The following is a 20,530-nucleotide window of genomic DNA, read 5'->3' as shown; positions in this document are numbered from 1 at the left end:
AGCCCCAGAATGAATGTGCACTGTTCATTTGTCTCCTACCTCATTGGCCGTATAATAAATGTAGCAAATATGTCACACTATCTCTGTTTTATCTGTGACGTGTTTGACAAAGCACATGTTAAAAATGACTATTCATAGTGAGTTATATGCAGATCTACTGTATATACTGTTGTAGAATTATAGTGTAGCTGGGAACTGACAGATAGCATTCAGCCATCAGAATATTACAAGAGAGAAAGAGAGCACTGGAACCAAGACCCCTCTTAGTCCTCTTCCTCCCCAACAGCTGCCATCATCCTTGCTACTTACAGACTGTGACAAATAGGTTCGGACTCTTTGTCTAAGGAAAAAAAAAAGCAAACCTACATCAGGAGAGACACTGTGATCCACAGAAATTAGGAGGAAACTGGAAACAAGAAACCACTGAATTCTACCAACAGAGAAGAGTAAATCATGGATTTGTGTTAGCAGGCACCTTCTGCCTCCATGTCTCCATCTATGAAACGGAGATACTCCCAAATAGGCACGATGGGGGTTCATTAATATCCGCCCAGGACTTCCCACCTTCAGGGTGCTTTTGTAGCATAAAACTAATCATTCAACACTATTAGTCTAACCATCCTGGCAGTCCACCATGTCTTAGTAAGTTCTGCTTCCATTTAGTTACTTCTGACTTTAAGCTCCCTCTCTGGAAAAAGTATCAGTTACCAAAAGGAGGGCAGTATGATCTAAGAGAACAGTACCATACATTCTTAGATTATTTCCACACACACCCACACACCCCCCTCAGAGATGAGGGTTCAGTTTAAATCAAGCAAATATGAAGCATGCCTTTGAAGACTAGACAAGATCCACCAGGTGATTATTTTCCTTAAGGTTCACTGCATGGTATTCAGCACAATGAAACAAACTGGGTTAACTCCCTGCGTTAGAATACCTAACAACATAAATAAACTCCCATTTACAATACATATTTCTCCCTCCTAAAGAATTCTGAGGGGTGCTAACAATCCAAAAATCAAAATTCTCCAGATTGGATCATTGGCTATTAAGGGCAAGGCTCTTTGGCTCCAGCTACAATATCAGAATCTATTGCAAATATAAGTGTTGAATTATAAAATAACTTCCCATTCTGATTCCTATGGAATCATCATTAGATCTGTCTAAATTAAAACATAGCACATATTTTCATTACTTCTTCCAAAATAGCTTGTAACGTGCAAAAAAGAAGGTACACAAGTCCGTAATCTCTTATGGACTTAATATCCATGCTATAGTTTTCATCTTAATTTTACATTTCCTCTTTGACTGCTCAGCACCATTTAAACCAACTTCAGAGACCGATGTTACTGCTGTCCCAGTGAATACGTGCTTACCAATCCTGCACTTTATCTAAGGTTAGTCCATTGAAATACTTGGTCGGTCTTTGCTTCAAAAGTCTGACAAAAATCACTGCTCAAGGTGATGTGGCTGTACAAACATATTTAGCTGAGGTTTAAGCTGTCACTGTGATGGCATAAGGCTTCATCCCTTATAACACACAGAATTTATGACATAAATGTGGCCTGAGGGATTTCTTTCATGATTCAACAAGTCTCCTTTTGGTAATAGCAGAAAATGTAAACAGGAATTATAGTTCTGGAGGGGCTGCGCCTTGGCATTTCCTTTCTGCTTCTTGCCATGTGGCCACACCTCAACATGCTGAGCACCAGTCAGCAAAGTCCAACAAAGCCAACTTGTAAATGCTCTAGAGAAACCATAAACAATACTATTGTCTTTAGAAAACATTCAGAGAAAAAAGAGAAAAAGCAGTTGACACTTGACACATGGACTAAGCCCAACAAAGTGTTTTGAAGATTCTTTCCTGCTTTTATAATCTGCTAACTTCTTGTTAGTTTTTAATCCAGTATCATGCCCAGACTTTCTTCGGTACCTCTAACGAGGCTTTGGGAAAAGTAAAAATCTCATCTTCACACATTTATACATCTTTCCACAAACTTCCAAGCCAAATGGTATAAATAGTACAGTGTGTTTCGTCTTTAGAGTTTGGACCTTCTGAGTCCTTTGCTTAAACCATTACTCCTACAGAAAGTAAACAAAGAAATGTGTTACAGTGGGTTAACTTATATGATGGAATAGGACAACTGACTCCTTGTAAAACAGACTTGAAACAAGAACTCCAAACTACTCTTAGACATCTCTTGAAGGAATTTAGTATGGATACATACTGAATATTACTTACATAGTACGGGACATTGTCATTATACCTATTAAAGCCTATAAAACGGTAACAGAGAAAGACTAAATAAGTCAGCTATTGAGCCCTAAATGCCGGTTATGTAAATATTTTAACAAGTAAAAAACAAAACAACAACCAAAAAATCCCCAAGCATATGACTTCTTCTAGAAATTCGTATGGTTTACTGAGCAAACATACCTTGGAAATAAAATAAAATACATTAAGTCAAAATAGTTAAAGGGCACTGCCTGGTCCACTTGCTTCATTATCACAGTAAAGATGTTCTGCTCTGCCTCAGCCAAGGAAATCATTTTAGCATGTGTGTCTGCCTGTCTCCAGTGAGGGCAGCACTTAGGTATGTGCTGAAATTAAGCATTTCATGAAGTATTACGTCAGTGGGGTTTAACTGTGTGATTACAATTTGACAAATGTTTCCATGCTCTCCTGAACTAGGACTTCTCCTTACTGTTAGCAGTATATAAAATGACAATGGATTATTGGTATTTACATTAAAAGAACTGGGGCATCTACACTTTGAAAAGGATAGTTAAAAAAAAGATTAAGAAGAGAAGAAAATAATAAGTAGCACTTACAAAATGGAGCATATCACCCTTCTCTGAACGACTCTCTGCAGCTTACTTTGAGAATGTTGTCAGTGTGACTTGACTGTAAACTGTAGGCATGCACGTAGAAGAAAACACCTGAAAATGTAGGTGTCTCCACATGACAATAGCCAAGGGAAAACCTAAAGCCTGAAAGCAGCTTTTGGGCATAGCCTGAAAATAATGAGGCACATTATTTTAAGTAAGAGTATTTGATCAATGGAACAAAATACTTAGAACCATGACAGCTTTCAAAAATTCTAAATATTTGGCAAATGTGTATAAGATGATTAACTGATCATGTCCCCTTTTGGACTAAGTATGTACGAACAATTTTTTTAAAAATAATAATTAAAAAATCTCAGTTTGATTTATCTAGCAACTCTAGGAATAAGTTTGATTTTGCTGCAAGCACTAGATAGTCATCAGAACAAAGTGCTAACTATTTGGGTATGAATTGCCTGAATTACAGCAACTGAGTTATTTTGAAATTATTTAATAGAATCAAGCATCTCAAAGTCAGCACTGTTCTCCTTTTCACAACAGGAATCAAACAAACTTTTCCCTTTTTATCAAGTAAACAAATACAATACTACTGCTAGCCTTGTTTTATTTCTGGAGATATGCTGTAGCTCAAAATATCAAAAGAATATTATTCTTGATACTTTGGCCACAGCACAGCATTGCACATGTAAGGTCTGACTTCCACTTTGGCATGGAACTATCTGAGAAGCAAAGCTTTATTCGACATAGGGGTGGCAAAATCTGGCATGGTGTAAATTAAGTATGATTTCTGCAACACTTTGTACTTAGGCTTTAATATGAAATGAGAAGAATATTTTCTTTTGAGCTGTCACCTTTATGTTTAATTACTTGTGGATTTTTTCTTGTCATTTCAACATATTTGTATCGCACAGAGAGACTTGGTAAGAGAGCCCTCCCATGGCTAATGCAAACCCTGCAAATTCCATTGGTAGCAGCCAAACACTGGGTAGCTTAATGGATAAAACACCCACTCCAAATTTCAAAACAAGCCTAAACTGCATGCATTTTATACAAGTTGTTGTGTAGCTATGGAAGGGAGCACAACTTGGACTATAGTGAACACAGGTATGTTCACAGATATCTCCAAGCAGCCTCTACCACCAGCAGCCACAATCAGTGGCATGGTTTTTCACATTGCAGGTTTTTATGACCCCTGCACCTTCTAATAGCAACCCAATTCAGGCATGTTTTCAGCCTGAGAAAGTAGTTTCAAATCTGAAAGTGTATGTTAAAATTACAATCATATAAATGTATTCATTTCTGCTGCTAAATAAATACAAAATGTATGCCAAATCTGCCATCTGATCTGCAAACAAAATAGAAGAAAAAAAATAACAAATCAGCAATATAATTATTTAGTTTAAAGGTGGCTGTCTCTGGGCTACATTTCTTGTTTTAGAGTCAGCTTATAAAACTCACATATATTGCTGAACTCATGGAAATAGCTTCAGAGCCTTCATAGGTCTTAATCAAATGAGAGCTCACATACACATTGTGAAGGAAAGATGGAATGATTTTGTTATCTTCATATTCATAATTCTCCCACAGTTCACAGATTTTTCAGGATGGGTGCATGACGTGGCCTGAGTTGGGAAGACTCAGCATCCTTTTTTCAAACATCCTGGGGATGATGGGGGATGGGATCTGCTGACTCAGGGTTGCATAGGGTCTCCAATGGATTTTCTGACATACTACCATTTGGTAGGGGAGGGAGAAAGGGGTTGGGTTTTGGTCAGCTAAAGCTAAGCAGTTACTGTGTTTAGTTATTCTGGATTTTTTTCCTCCCCAGGAACAGGAAAGACTGGTTGGCAACTATTCAGCAAGTTAGCTGGAGCAAAAATATTAGCAGCAATTCAACTGTTTTTATTCCATAGTTTTCCTAACTAGTTGACATGGGAAAGGAGAAGCAGCAGATGAAAACCAACGGATGACGGCTGGATGATATCACTCTTGGATCAATCTCAAGAGCAAGGTTTTACAGCATGATAAAGCAAACACATCACTGGATAAACATCTGACCGCAAGTAATTCTTAATGGTCATTGTTAAACCAGCAGGGAAGGATCAGCAATTAAAAAAATAATAAGAAAGCAATGGTTGGAAACACAAAAAAACCCACCAAGAAAACAAAACAAAAAAAAGAACCAATACAGATGGACACCAGTGATCCATACATAGTGGCAAGTCTAATGAACTGTAAAATTTATAGAATGGGATAATGACTAATATTAATTCTCACAGAGACTTAGGGACTTGTGGTTGACAAATCAAGAGTGCTTCTTTTCTGAAAGGAAAGCATGTTACTGAGCTGCATTAGGAACAGCATCCTGCTTTAAAAAAAAAAAAAATTCACAACCCCAAATTCAAAGTACCATGCCATCTTTGATTAAACTATAAACAGAGATCTAGATTCAAAGATCTGTATTTTTAGAAGAAGGAAAGGGGACAAACCCAGTAATTTTTGGTGAAGAAATGAGGTATTTAAAAAGAGCCCCTGGTCTAAGTATGTAAAGAGTAACAGAGTAACAGTTTCATAACACAGTATAGAAAATTCTGATGGAACACTTGATAACTGTAAGAACAAACCATCCAAAGGTACAGTTTTGGGGAATTATGAGCTTTTGGTGATTTTTCAGGCCAGGCTAAACACCCATCTGTTACGGAGTGCTTAGGGATAATGAAGTTAATTCTGCCATAATCCCAGGAAATGGACTACAAAATCTGTCAGGCACCTTTCACACTGAATGCTTCTATGAAATACTTCACACATTATTTACACGGCAGGAAAAAATAATATCTTGGGAGCCCTCAATATTCTAAATGGGAAGTAACACAAGCACAGACCACAGATAATATTGGTCGTTGTTCATCGAGACTAAGTAGTTTGTTTTATTGTCCTCATGTGATGTTTCCTTGGGTGGAAAAAGGGACAATTACAAGTGGATTAGGAAAGCAAGTGAATTGAATGAAGTCCTATAAGTAGCACTCAGAAGGCAGGCCAATAATTTTGGCATCAATATAGAGCATGTAACATTAAGCAGCAAATGACCAAGCATTCTCTGCAGTCAGACTTTGATGTTGGAAGGTGGGTGGGCCCCCAAGTCATCTCACGTTGCCTCATTGCATTTCCTTTAGAGCATTCCCCGTCCTTAGCACATCCTATTCCCCGACCAAAGGCTACGTCTTCCCTGGGCTCTGCTCAGTGGGGTTTTGACATCCTCTCTCCTAATTTTAACTCTCCCCCTCCCCCCATTGAAATGTTTTCCCCCATTTTATTTTATTTGAAGGATGGGGACCACGCTGCCAGGTGGATATTCCCCAAGTCTCACAACTCTACTCAAATGGTCTCTTATCAGGCTGCCCCCAAGCAGCGAGAGCTCATAACTCATTTGAATGGGAAACAGTTGGGGGCTCACCACACTTCATCCTACGAGACTGTTGACACTGTTAGCAGCTGTTAGTGTCGCTCTCATTTTTACCAACTGGGAGCATATCAAAATGTTACACGCACATTCAGCGGTGTAGTCTCTCCTCTTTCAGTTTAATGGGAATTAAGCACACACATCAAGGGGAAAATACACTCCACAGTTGCTAAGTATTTTATACATTCGTTTTCTAAACTTACTTGCTATGGGGAAAAAAAGAATTCAAGTCTAAGGCATTCCAGGAAAAATAATGTTCCCTCAAAGCCAGTTAATACCAGTAATGGCATCAATTAACTATGCAAAACTTTATTCCACAGCAGGGCAATTAAAATTGCTGTACCACACTCTTAATTTAGGGAAACACAAAACCTTACAGCAATTTCTTGGTAATCTAGACAAAATGAGATCGGCAAGCTCCATCCAATTCCCAACAGACAACTGTCCACATTGCAAAACTGTGAAAACTTTGCTGGCAGACTCATTTGGGAGGCCAAGAGTGGAATAGCCATGGACTCTAGACACATGACCATACACAACTGGAGGAAGATGGAGATACTGGATTGCTACTTTCCATAAGATACAGCTTCTTGTCCTGAAAAGGAAGTGAGAACTTCAATACTAGATTAAACTAGCATTTTTATGACACATTCACATAAGCACGTCACTTGAAAATAAAAGTACGTGGGACATCACCTACTGTACATGTACTTTATTTCATATCAGGTGCTAGCAGCTACAACTTGTATATCTCGACTGCAGCTTTTGTTCCACATTTTGAAAATAAAGGTACAACTCCTCATTTCTGAAATCTCGGGTACCAGCAAGCAGTCAGGATAAATAAGTTATACCAGTTGTGTCACTGTTTACACTTACGTACATGCTAGTGACAGGGAAAACAGTTTCATCAATGGGTCACTCAGGCTTTGAGGTGACTCTCAGCTCTGGAGTATTTAGATACTGTGATTTAAGATGTCACCACTGGCAGCTGTCACCCACCTCTATACTTAACAGCAGCAGGAATAATCTTGTGCCAGACCTTCAGCCGCTGCAATTCACAGCCCGACATATTTCCTTAAACCACCTTCATTGCTTAGTCAATGCATCTGTGTCCCAGACTTACCCACCTGCCTGTGAATCGCAGCAGCTGAAGATCTGGAGTCCACTTACTCTTGCTGCCCCTGCAAAGGAGGCAGTAGCCTTTGGCTCAGGAGTGAACAGGCAGCTTCTGGTGACAGCAGCCCAATGTGCCGCCACTAGGACTACTATGCGGTAGGTACCACTACTACATCGTCCTTAGGACGCAGTCAGCACACGGTCACACGTGCTGCAGCCAGTCAGTCTGATAGTGCCCCAGGAGCAACTCTGCCATTAGTGCTAACACAACTAACAAATTCTCTTTTGGGACAGAATCTATTGCAAACATTATTCTAAACCATGAGCTCTCTCTGCTCAGTCCCTTTCAGTAGATATCAACACTCTCATTCATTTGCAATGCTTAAAAAGTTGCATCTAAATAAAATAACTTACCATGCAGCAATGGGTGATGTATAAAATAACTGTGAAAGCTGAAATTGGCTGTATGTGCCCTGACAGCTTTCAAGAATTATTTCTGATAACACACATGCAGGCATACACACTCAGCCAAAAAATTGTCTTTCATATCCCAAAGAAATGAAACTAAGTAAGCATATTGTGTTCTTTCTTCTGCAAATAATTCTTCTTCCTTCATCCCCTGCTCTCCACTCCTTTTCCAGCTTTTTCTTTTTGAAATTAAATGAACAGAAAAGAAATATAAGAAGAGTGGTTAAGCTCTATTAGCCCTGAATTACTTAGTTACACTGGTTTACGACGGTAAAAAAAACTAGAAGATAAAATTATTTTGGGAAGATCTTCCAGTCCTCAGACTACAGCTCATGAGAAGTCAGAATGTATTTCCATGTAAATTTTTAAATATGGACAGAAATTCATTCAAATTCTCATATAGGAATAGTAAATGCTTTAACAAAAATTTTTGAAAACAAAATTGTTTGATTCAAAATGCTTCACTGGTTCCCCATGCTTCTGCAGGTTGTGACATGATGAACCACAGTTATTTGTAATGAAAGGAGGTGGTGTCACCACTGTGGGACCCAGTCTACCAGTTCTGCCACAGACTACCTTGAAGCTGCCTGTCTTCTTAGATGTTCATTTCAAAGAGAGGAAAAAACCACAGCATCAATACTGCAAGGAAAGTATGATTTTCTTTAGAGGCTGAAACATTCAGAATTAACGGAATCCACACGGAAACCGGGAAGATGCTGCCTGAAGGACAGCTGAAGGAAATTCTTGTCTTTATTTAAAAGTATTTAAATGATGTATTAAAACACTCTTGACTAATTTTTCTCATCCACTTTTACAGACGGTGAATTCTCAGCACATCTAAAAAAAAAAGAGCTGTATCCACCAAGCAAACATCTGAGCTGAGTTAAAACATGAGCTTTGCAGCATTTCAGCCTCAGCTTAAAGTGCAGACCTTCCACCAACTGCTAAGAAGGAACTGTAGTGCCCTACCTACCAGCTCTTGTAGAAGTGAGATGTACAAGTTAGAGGGAATACCTTAGTTTAACAGAATGAGATTTACCAGTCACAGTCCTAGTAAAGACAACATCATCCAATCTAAAATAAGCACACAACTACACAAATTTCTTTCAAAAAGGCTCAACCCCAATTTAACATAACAGGAAACACACAATTCTTCACTACTTTTGATAGACACGCAACTTAGTGCTGCTGTTGGACTCCAATACTAGATGACAGCAGCTGCAGGAGGAAGATGAAGCACATCTTGGCAAACACCTAGACTAATCCAACAGACTGTGCTTCAACAACAAAACAGCATCTCGCAAATGCCTTGCTTTTTACTTACTACGATGCATTGCAACTCAGTTTCTGCACTGTGGCTGTGTATCTTCATAACGCCGTAACAGAAACCACTTTAACCCAAAGCAAACAGCCTTCTGCCATGCTCAGCCACCCAGCAAAAGATGAGTTAGCAATTGCTCAGTTTTTGGTTAGCTGCACAGCTCCTACGCTGTTTTTTTTCCTAGAGAAGAGAACACTGCAGCATAGCAAGGAATACTATCCCAAAGCTCTCCTCTCCTAATCATGACCTCCAGCTTGTTCCCACACCATCCCTTCCTGCGTGCTGCCACCTCTCACTGTGAAGGCTGTGGCTTCCCATCAGGTCTAGTTAAGTGGAGTGTTTCCCAGGAAGGAGGCACAAAACTAATAAAGTAATTAGTGACCAATTAAATTAATTAACACTGTTTACCTACAGGAGAAAGGCAAGCCTTAAACAATTAGCAGCAAGTTTATTTTTAAGAGTAAAAAAGCCTTTTGAAAACACCTTCTGAGTCACAATGTTTGTTTATTGACAGCCATCCAGGTATTACATTTTTCCATCCTCTCCTAACTCATTTCAGATGTTGGAAGAGCAACTGGTCATTCAAAAGAGAATATGCTTGATTCAAACAAGGGAACCATTTTTCACAGTAGCAATGGTTTAGTGCTGTGATCTTTTGCACTGATTGTGAGCTGATTTTAGGCAATGATTACACCTGCAGTCCTACTGAGAGTTATGAATTATCAGCACCTGAGCAACAGCAGATTATCAACCCTTCTGTTCAGCTGCCCAAATACAATATGAGAAAAATATTTCCCAGCCTTTAGAAAGTGTCTTGCCAGTGCACTACAAGTTTGCATACATTTTGTTATATCCTGGTGTTAGCTTGGCACTACTAGGGAAAAATTCCTCTTCACAGAACAGAAACCAGAGACAAATATAAACTGCATCTATCTCATGTATGTAACTGTATATTCACATGCACACATGTGAATCCTTGTGTGATGTGATCCCTTGCCCTTAGGGTGGATGAGGACAGGAGAACAGACCAGGTCTCGTTAAGACCATTCTGTCTCAGCTCTGCACATAAAAACCACCAAGGGCAGAAGTGTGTGGCTCTTGCAGTGGGGAAACTGTATGGATTTTTTGCTGTACTCTCATGAAACAGGTAAATATCAAATGCATTTCATGCCAACCACCAAACATCAGACTTTTAATTACATGAACATGGATAGGACTGAAACCCTTAACCCAAGGAATACTGAATTGAATCTCGTTAATTAGAAAAGCTGTTAATATTTACACTCTTCAAGAATTTCCTTTTGTCTTCTACATTAAATTTAAAGTGTAGGATCTAATCACACATCTTTATGCCTCTGTTACAAACCCTTCTTTTCTTTCCTAGTGTATTGAAATGTTATATTCTAGAAGCTTTTCCCTCTGGGTCCACTGCCCTTCAAGCGATTCCCTGAAATACATCAAGCATGACTAAAGGACCCCCAGACTTGAAAAGCCTGTGCAACAGATACTTCTTTCAAAATATGATCAACAAATTCTCTCATATAACAAAAAATGAAACCAACTGAACATGGACTTTATTTTGCTGTGTAGTCAGAGTATTATGGAGTAAGTGGGACAAATCTGATCTCTGCCTCACATCAGTCCAACAGGGTATATATTGTGCTCATGACTTTAAAGAAGCACAAGACAGAAATATGATTTCATGTCCATGTATCTGTATACATAGATGATTTGCCCACAGTTGATGAATGATATCACCTTTAGGGACTCAGTTTCTCCTCGGTACCTGTATCTTGCTTTGACTCCAGTTTGTTTAAATTCTTTACAAAAGTAGGATAAGAGCGAAAGCTGTGTTCGATAACTACTGATCTGATTTCACCATATAAGTGCATAAGATCTATCAGATAGCCGTGTTAAAAAAAAAGATACCTAGACTTCAATTTTAGAAATGAAGCAGACGAAACAGTTTTTCTAAGAGTCAGAGAACTAGTATACAAATTTCTCAGCCCAAAAATGAAGACCACATTACCAGTACACTTTTAAGAGAAGTGGACCACATAAATGATTACCCTATCTCCAATATAACTGTTTTGACTAATTTTGATCAGATTTAACCTTTTTTCTTGGCTTTTGAACATGGAAGATATTTTGAGCCATATTTATTTTTGCTTTCAAATAAATTCTTAACTCTTATTACGTTAATGGAAAAAATACGAATTTTCATAAGTTTTTAAAACAGCTGAAACTTTGAACTTACAACTTTGAAACAATAAATTAAGTATTTCATAAATAAGGATTCATAGCCTTTTCCTATCATCCCTGGGAATTTAAGGATATTAAATTAGTTAAAATAGATTTCCCTATTTTACTTCAGGAATATATAGATATAACGAAAAACTTATTTTAAAATATCAAATATGTGGAACTCGCAGAACAAAATATCATACTCAGCCTATTTTTAGATAGGTCTTCCTAGAATATCCACATGCTAAAATAGCATGCAAAAAATCCTGGAAAATTAGATTTTTAAATATTTTGCATAAAGAAGTATTTTACACAATAAGGATAAAAAGACAGCACCCATGGGTCTTGACGTATATTAGTTTCTGTACAGTAACAAATGATTTGAAAATGACTTGGTTTTCCTTGTTGAGATCAAAATGAGCTATACACCGAAGTTTTGTCTTAAACTTTTGTGAATCACACAGAGAAGCTGCTACTGTTCTTATATAACCAGAGTTGTAATAAACAGTGGTATAACAAGATCTAAACTGTGATGATGTGTACAGGCACTGCCAGACCTCCAGCCAAATCCTTCCCACCTGAAACTGCTAACTGGAACAAAGTTTTGAACCCCCCTTCAAACACATCACATTCTGTTCGTAGGGGCAATACAGCATTTCCATTGTCCACTTCAACTGACCTCAACAACCTGGTAGCATAGAAATGTGCACAGATGGTATACACATTAAACAGGGGTCCTGTGAGTTGAGACCTAAGCTCAATTCATTGCTCTTTCACAGGCCCTATCCACCATCTTTCAAGCAGTACTGCCTCAGTTTCTCCAGCTACCCAATAGAAGGAATTATACTTCCCTTTGGGGATGGATGCTGTAGTGATAAATACACTACAGATGCTCATCTAAAACAGAAATGGCACCACAAGGATAGAGAGTTGTGTTGTTTGGCAGCCTTAGGCTTGGACTAGAGCGAGAACTTCTCATGGTCTGCCCCTACAGCTGACACTGGAGCCTCCTGTACCCTATTATGCCCTGTGGACTCTGAGGTGCATCAGGGAGAACACAGTCTTCTGCTATTTTGAGGGCAGGGCATCAAAGGCTGGGGGGTGTCAAGTTCTGCTAGAGACAGAGCAGGCCCTACTACACTATGCCAGCCAGGGGTATTTGGGACATCCAGCGTTCTTTCTGTAACACGAGTGTTACCAAAAGCCAACCAGGGGCAGGGGTAGAATAATAAAAAAATTCTTGTCTGATATATGTTCTCTTCTGTTAGTTGTCCAGGTTGTCCTTCATTGGTCAGGCTACAAGAAGTTTTCTACATGGTCAATGAGCTTGTCCAAGAAGGGCCAAAATTCAGGGTTTTTTAAATCCACTAACTTCATTGAAGTGACTGTTTACCCTAAAATTATTTTTGACCCAACAGCTTGAATAGTTCTCATCTATTATTCTCATTCAGTCTTTCATTGAGCTCAGTGTATCAGTGATCATCAGTGTTTCCTGTAGATTTTGATCTCCAGCATTTATTTCAGTAATGCTCTTGGTCTAATATCCTGGCTTTCTTTGGTAATAGGGAACAAGAGACAACAAGCTCTTAGAAGAAGGCTATGTATATCCTAGGATTATAATTACTCCATTTGCGATATTAAAGAGATTCCAGTCCCTAAAGATCATGGATATCTGCCACATCTGTGTGGGCACATCAGAACTAGCTTTACACCAATCCTGGTCTATAGCCATGCAACAACAGAGCTCAGCAGGAGTTAACCGCTTGGCTGCTCAAGCAGTTTTGTGGATATACTAGAAAATTTACCTTTTGTATACACAGGAATCGAGCATCATCAACTTACAATGGAAATACAAGAACAACAATAGTGTTTTCTTACGTCTAACATTTAAAGCCATTTTGAGGGACTACCACCACCCACAAATAGTAAGTTAGTCTTTGAAATCTAAGGGATTTTAAAGGAATGGATACTCTTACTGAGTTACTTCATTTCATCTGTAAGTTTGGAGCTGGCCACAGTGAAATTGGCAGGAAAAAATTTTTGAAGAAACAGATATAAAATAGGAAGAAAACCATAGTATCAGAAGAGTTTGGGTTTGACCTGCTGTTTCTGAAGTTCAGGTAAGTTTCATCACTAAGATCAATGAAAATAACATCAGACCAGCCTTTTTGAAAAACACACCTGCAAAGGAGAAATTCAGCACCCTGTTTACATGAAGTTTGTGTGCACAAGTTCCAGTTAGTCAAACTGAATTTTAATAACAAATAGTAGTGGTATTTTTCTTCAGTGTTTCTTCCTGCATCATAACTTCATCTCTACAAATATTTCACCAGAAAGTATGGGACTTATTAACTTTTTTTTTTTCCAGTGTGGCATTTGAGTAAGCCTTAGCAAACCCCTAAAAGAGCATAATTCCAGCACTTAGTATTGTCAGAGCAATGCAGTTGAAACCTTAATCAGGGCTCTTACTCAGATTGAAATATATCCCGATTAAGCAACCATCCCATTTAAGCAAAGTTTTCCTGAACCGTCACTTAATGTAAACCAAATGTCCTCTGCAACTCCTTCCTCCTACTGAAGCATTTTGACCCTTAGCCACCATATTAACACCTCTAATTGTAACTGACAGGGCAATTTCCTGGTTGCCATTGTGCGAGACAAGCAGCGAACACTAGCCACAAGCAATTTATGACCTTTGACTGTCATATTAACGCTTTTAATTGTAACTGACAGGGCAGTTAGGCCAAAAAGTGTCCCGGCATGGCAGTTCAGGCAGTTGTGAATGTCCCTCTAAATCAAAGGAAGGAGCATCCAGTCATTAAGGTAGGGGGACTGACATGGAGAAAGAAGGGGCAATACCTGAGGCTGGATGATCATCAAACTCCCTGTAATCATCACTGACTATTTTTTGCTTCAATTTACCATCACATCCTCTGCTAAAACCAAAACTACTTTTACTGAATGCGTGGAATTTAGTTTTAACTTTTGAAGAAAATTTCCGAAAACATTTGAATGAAAAATATTTTCCAGATTCCCCCCCCAATAACATGATTTTTTAACTTCAACAAATTTCACGTTCTTTGATGAAAAAGGCAGTTCCCTCAGCATTTCGTGTTTGAAAACAAACCTTTTCACATTGTTTAAATAAAAACAGTTATCTAGAGTCTTAGAAAGCATGTAAAGTTAATGCACCTCTGGACAACAGCCACTGAAGCATTCTATAACATGAGACTAAATAAGGAAAAGGTTATCTCGAGTGGAAGAGAAGGGAGTGCGGCAGGTGACTCTTATATTCACTTTTGGTAAGCTGGCCTCTAGAGGGTGAAATATCGTACTTGCAAACTTTTGAGCAGGTCTGATATCATTCAGCAGCAGGTAAGGGCACCAATCAGATGCTAGAAAGATTCTCCCTTATTTATATTTTAGTCCTACATGCATAAACACTGATCATTAAATTTCATAATTTGGTCATATTTGTTTGATCTGACCTATGGATGGGTCGTATTCAGCTAAGGTAAAACTACTGGATACTTCCTTATTACAATCTATCAATCCTTTTTCCTTCTAAGGAAGAAATAAAGCACTACTGTTAACTTGAAACCTAAACAAAGCCTCTAAGAATATTATAGAATTATATCATATTAAATCAGTTGAACAACTTTTGTTAATTTCCAAGCACTTTCTAGCTGTCCAAGCACTTTCTAGCACTTTCTCCCTTCCCACTGTGTCCCTCAAGAGAAAAGGGAGAAATTCACATTAAATCTAGAAAAGCTGAATAGCCAAAGTGTTACCAAACACAGAAAGTCAGAAAACTGAGCAGCTGAAAGAGATTCTAGTCCAAGGGTACATTTCCATGAATGCCTCTTGGCAACAAAGCTAGCTTACCCCCTAACATTCAACATCTTGTTCACAGAGCAGCCCTATAAACAGCATGTCAGCTTAACTGAGAATGAAGTTACACATTATAGACAACATAATACCTTGCAGACACCAGTACAGGAAGATCTTCCTTCCCTTCTTACTTTCAACTACCGTTCCTCCTCCAGGCTTGACCTGACCCTTCCCATGTGCCAGCAAGAGCATGTCTCTGCTGAGCCCATTCAGCTCACTACCCCCCGCAAAAACACAGACACTTTTTGGTGGGATTACTTTTCTGCCAGCTTAGTGAGTTGAATCAGCTCAAGTTCCCCTGAGAGGGGGAGGCCTGCATGGCCATAAGAGGGGAGATGAGGGAAAGAGGGATACAAGCTCTCCCCTTTGGAGACACTGCAACAGATTTAGGGTTAGCCAAGCTCAAAGAATAATGTGCAACTTTATCCTGAAAGGCAGTTACCGAGAGAGCATTGCCAAGAAAAGACATACATAGCACTGCATCCTCAGTTAGGGCACGTTTCATTGTTATTGTTACAAGATTTTATGTGTTACCTTAACATTAATGTAAATGTCATTAAGGATTTTTTTTAAATTATTTTTAAAGTACCCAAGTAATCAAGGAGCCTATATCTTATTTTTAGAAATGCTTTATGATGATCTTCACAGCAACATACAATCCTTCAGTGACTCCTTCTAATGGGTCTTCCATGCCCTTGAACATGTTTACCTGCTCAGAAGTGATCATAAATGAGAAGTGGATTTGTGCTCTTTCAAATCTCTTGACATAAAAAGAGACCCAGACTGTCTCCTACAGACCCTCAACTTGATGTTGCTTCCTAAATATCAGTTCATGGTTTAAGATACACTGTTATATTTTAAAAACCATTTAGACTACATAGCTTCATGAATACAATTGAAAGAGGCAGAAGAATTGTAGAAACATAACACCACAACAGAGAAAAGATATTTATTAAGGTGGCTTCTTCTTGACATTATCAGTTTGATCCGATTCTGGCTGTTGACATTCAGGTGCTTCCACTTTGCAATGCACTCTCTTATTTAAGGATAAATGGGATGCTGGCGCATGAGCCTCAAGCTCAGCCTAGCTTTAAGCAGCAAAGTTTCGCGCTGGTGCAGCTTCTCAGCAGTGGTTAGAATTGGGGAAAAGAAAACATTCACATCTCCTCCAGCTTATGCACCAATAAGACCAGAGCTCTCATCCATGTAACATGAAAATTAATGACAAATTATGTAGGAAAGACCAAAACTAGGTTTTTTTATAATAAAAATTATGAGCAGAAAAGAATTTGAGGGGAGGATAAGCACAAATATTCACCTGCTACTGAAGCCTTTGCTGTGATCAGAGAAAATATATAACAAGGAAGCCCCCATCGTTGATAACATTTTCTAAAAAATATTTATCAGTAAACCTAATATGCCCCTACCTACCTTGCTTTAGATGGTTTCAACTGACTTCCCTCTTGATCCAGATATCACTTTCTAAAAAAGCCATTAAAAAAAAAAATCCCCTATGTCTTTCCATCAATAGCACAACAGACTATCAAATTAGAAAAAAGAAAGTCAGAAACAGTTATAAAGTAAGTTGAGATGAAATGTACTATTCCCCACCTTTCTCCGTCCTTTCTTATTAGCCAAAATCTTCTGCTTTACTGCTTGTATTTAGACACATACATCTGTAAATAGGCTCCTAATATTCTGATTGCTGTATGAGTATGTGATAGTAATTTAAGTAAGAATTTAACAGCACCTTTGAAAAAAATGGTGTTCTTAGGAACCTAAACCTGATTCAAGTCCCTAATGTCAGGCAAATCTTTCTGTCTTTGCAGTATTGCTTGAGAGAACATAAACAAAGTATTACACACAACTGTTTGACAAGGACATACTCTAAATTGCTACCTGCTTAATAAGCCTCTGTGGAGATCCTAAGCTGTATCAGATGAGAGTAGATGTTTGATCAGATGCACAAAGGTTATTTTAAGTAAGCATGCAACTATCTTGTCTGGTCTTTCAACAGCTAGATACTTCTACAAAGATCCATGGGAATAGGGGGAATTCTACTTTAGTAGACTTTGCAAGGGTCCTGGAGGACTTGCTAAGAATGCTAAATAAACAAGGTCTCTCATTCCACCCAGCCACAAAGAGCTAACAAGCCCCCACGCCCCCCTCCCTGTCCTCCGGCAGGCTTTACCTCCCACCGGCATCCCACACTCATCAATACACAGGAGCCCCAGATATCACACAGCAGACCCTGCTGCGATGAGCAAACACCAATCACCAGCCCCATTAGGCTCCAGAGGACAGTATAGTTTGTTTACAGTAAATACTAGAGCACTGCCAGTGGATGGCTGCCCAGGAAATGCAGAGGAGGCTTTCCCCCCTTCTGTTTCGGGCCCATTTGGAAGTTCGGGATTTGTGTGCAGGGCAGCCCTGGGTATTGTTTTCTTCTCTTTAAAAAAGAAAACAAGACTCATGAAAATGCAATCGTTAAAAATTAACAGCAATTTAGGATTTTTTTTGTCAAAGAGCCTTCAATCAAAATGACCACATTTGCCAAAGCAAGTAACTTATGATGAACAATATGCAGCATTTTACATGGGATTATCAAGGGAGAGTGCTAACCTTCATTAACTAACCATTACCCAGCTTTATTCAGATTCTTGGTATTGTTCTCCAGCCCTTCAATACTTTGCTGTAACATGTACTAAGCGCACTGGAATCACCAAGTTTTACTTCCAGAACTGGCAGAGAGTGGAAGGGATTTGAGCGAGTCCTACAACTTACAGAAAAGAGCGAGACATTGGGAGAGGTTTAGGGAGAAGATCCAAGAAAGTTTGAAATCCACCCAGTGCGTTGTTACTAGCTTACTGGCACATGAGGGTAACTGCTCCTCTCCAAGACACCAAAGGGGAAAGATTGCTTCCTCCTCCGCGTACGCTTTGCATACAGCTTAGTGACTCTGCTCTGTTTGGAGACTGAATTCGCTTCTGACCCTTTGTTAACAAAGACAATACAATTTATTATTCATACATATCTGTAGTCGGAAGACGTGCACTGCAAGTAGCTGATCTCATTCTTTGCTCAAGCAACACGTGACTTGGACATCGTTCTGAATGTTGCTCTTTTCCTTGGAAGCAAGGATTGAATCAAAAAGAAAGTCTTAGTAGCCTGGCAGAAATTAACTTCAGCTTGAGCTCATGGGGAGAATTGAGTTTCTTATCTTGTGGGGCTGAGGTGAGCTGTAAAACGGTAGTTGAAGGTTGACTACTAAAGAAATCTCTAGAGTGGCTAAGTACATGGAAAAAGGTAAGGGGAAACAGTTAGTTAGGGCAATGAAACAAAGCTGTACATTTTGTTAGTAATTTTTCAGAATAAAGAACCAGGAAATAATTTGTGCAAGATGCCCATCACATGTCATATTTATCTTGCTAATATGTTGACAAAATTCTTCCTAGCATGACTCAATGAAGTTTCTATGCAGGACATGCATCAATTTCTTCTGAAATCCCTAAAAGCTCTGAATCAACTGCCAGGCATGTTTGCAACATTTCAGATGAGCCCTTCTCAACACCTCAGAAGAATGCTTAATTTCAAAAAGGGGGCTGGGGGGGGGGGGGGGGGGGAGTCTGTTATTACAGTTAACCAAACAACAAATTACATGTCAGCAACTATGTGACCACAGCATTCATATGTCAGAAAATAAATGAGCAAAAGCATTCAAATTTCAAAACTAATTTTCAAGATGTTTCAACATTGTGGTATATATTTATCTCCATAACCCCTGGCTGCTGGACATTTTTCCAAGTAACATTTATAATGCATTCAAAACCCTGGGCATTTGAGTACACCAGCAGAAGCAGTTTTAAGACACAGTGATACAATGATAAATGGACAAATGTTACATGGCAAAATGTTTATAAAAACTGGATTGAAAGAGCTTCCCAGTGGTTACACCTCTTCATCCACCCTTCCATTAACTTAATTAAGCTAACCCGTAGGCTTACAAGCCTGGGGGACTTAGAGAACTTGATCTGAAAAGAAAAATAAAGGGTTTAATCACCAAGCTAGGTTTTCCAAGTTGTCATGGCTCTAGTGTTTATACCCTGCACACTTATATAAACCCAAACTTCCATTACTTGCCTGAGAGTCTCAGATCAATATTATAGATAAAGGTAAAGCTTAAGGTAAACGATTACCCTATAAGATGATGGGAATAGTAATTTTAGTGAACATCAAACACATTAGGATACAGTAAGCTTGCACAGACATAATAAATTCATCAGCTATTTCTGCTGATTGATTTGTATTCCAGTTTAATTAGCCATGAAAGAGTCAATTTTTTTCTGAAACCTTCCCTCCCCCCCTTTTTTGTTACAGATCACTGCCACAAAGGATAATCCCCAGCTGTCAAGTTAAGGAAATTTAAAAGGTAGGTTCTAAAAAAATCGTTACTAGTCATGAATTCATTTTCATATAGACCAGCTATACTTATTTCCCAATGACTTTGGTCAGAAAATCACATCTGAAAATAAACTGATGCCCTTAAACTGTTTTAAAATTGGCTTCAAAATACTTTGCAAGCCGAGTAGCTTGATACAGTGGAGATAATGACACGTAGAAAGGCAGAGGTGCTGTGGAGTGGCACAAAACCTATAATCTTGCTGTTGCTTAACTTTCAGTAAAACGACTTAAAATAACACAAAATGAGCACTGCAGATCTGTACGGCATAAGAAAGGACAAATGCGTTTGTCATAAAGAGGATACTTTGTTCCTGAAAAATAAATAAACAATCCAGTGCCACAAATGCATTCAGAAAATTCACAAAGAGTATCCATGTTTGTTTTAACTTGCCACTACAAAAGTAGAGGCAGGGAACAATAGTGAGGTCCAGCTGTTGTTTTTCTTGAGGAAGTCCCAGCTCCCCATGCAGAGAAACTACACTTGAGATGAGCTGGCTGAGACAAATGTTCTGTCTACACTTTAAATGGCAGCTGCTTATTAAATGACTCCCAATAGGATGAACACTTGCTATTGACAATAAGGTAATATAAGGACCATGCAGAGCAATCAGGATGGGAATGTGAATGAAAAATCTTTAATCTGAAATTACAGCTGTCAGGGTTATATTATAGAACATGAAAGTTGCATCTGCACTTAGAATTAATGTGTCCCAAAAGCCAAG

The sequence above is a fragment of the Ciconia boyciana genome, chromosome 5 (genome assembly GCF_034638445.1).
Source record: "Ciconia boyciana chromosome 5, ASM3463844v1, whole genome shotgun sequence".
NCBI lineage: Eukaryota > Metazoa > Chordata > Aves > Ciconiiformes > Ciconiidae > Ciconia > Ciconia boyciana.
Note: the sequence above shows the minus strand (reverse complement) of the source record.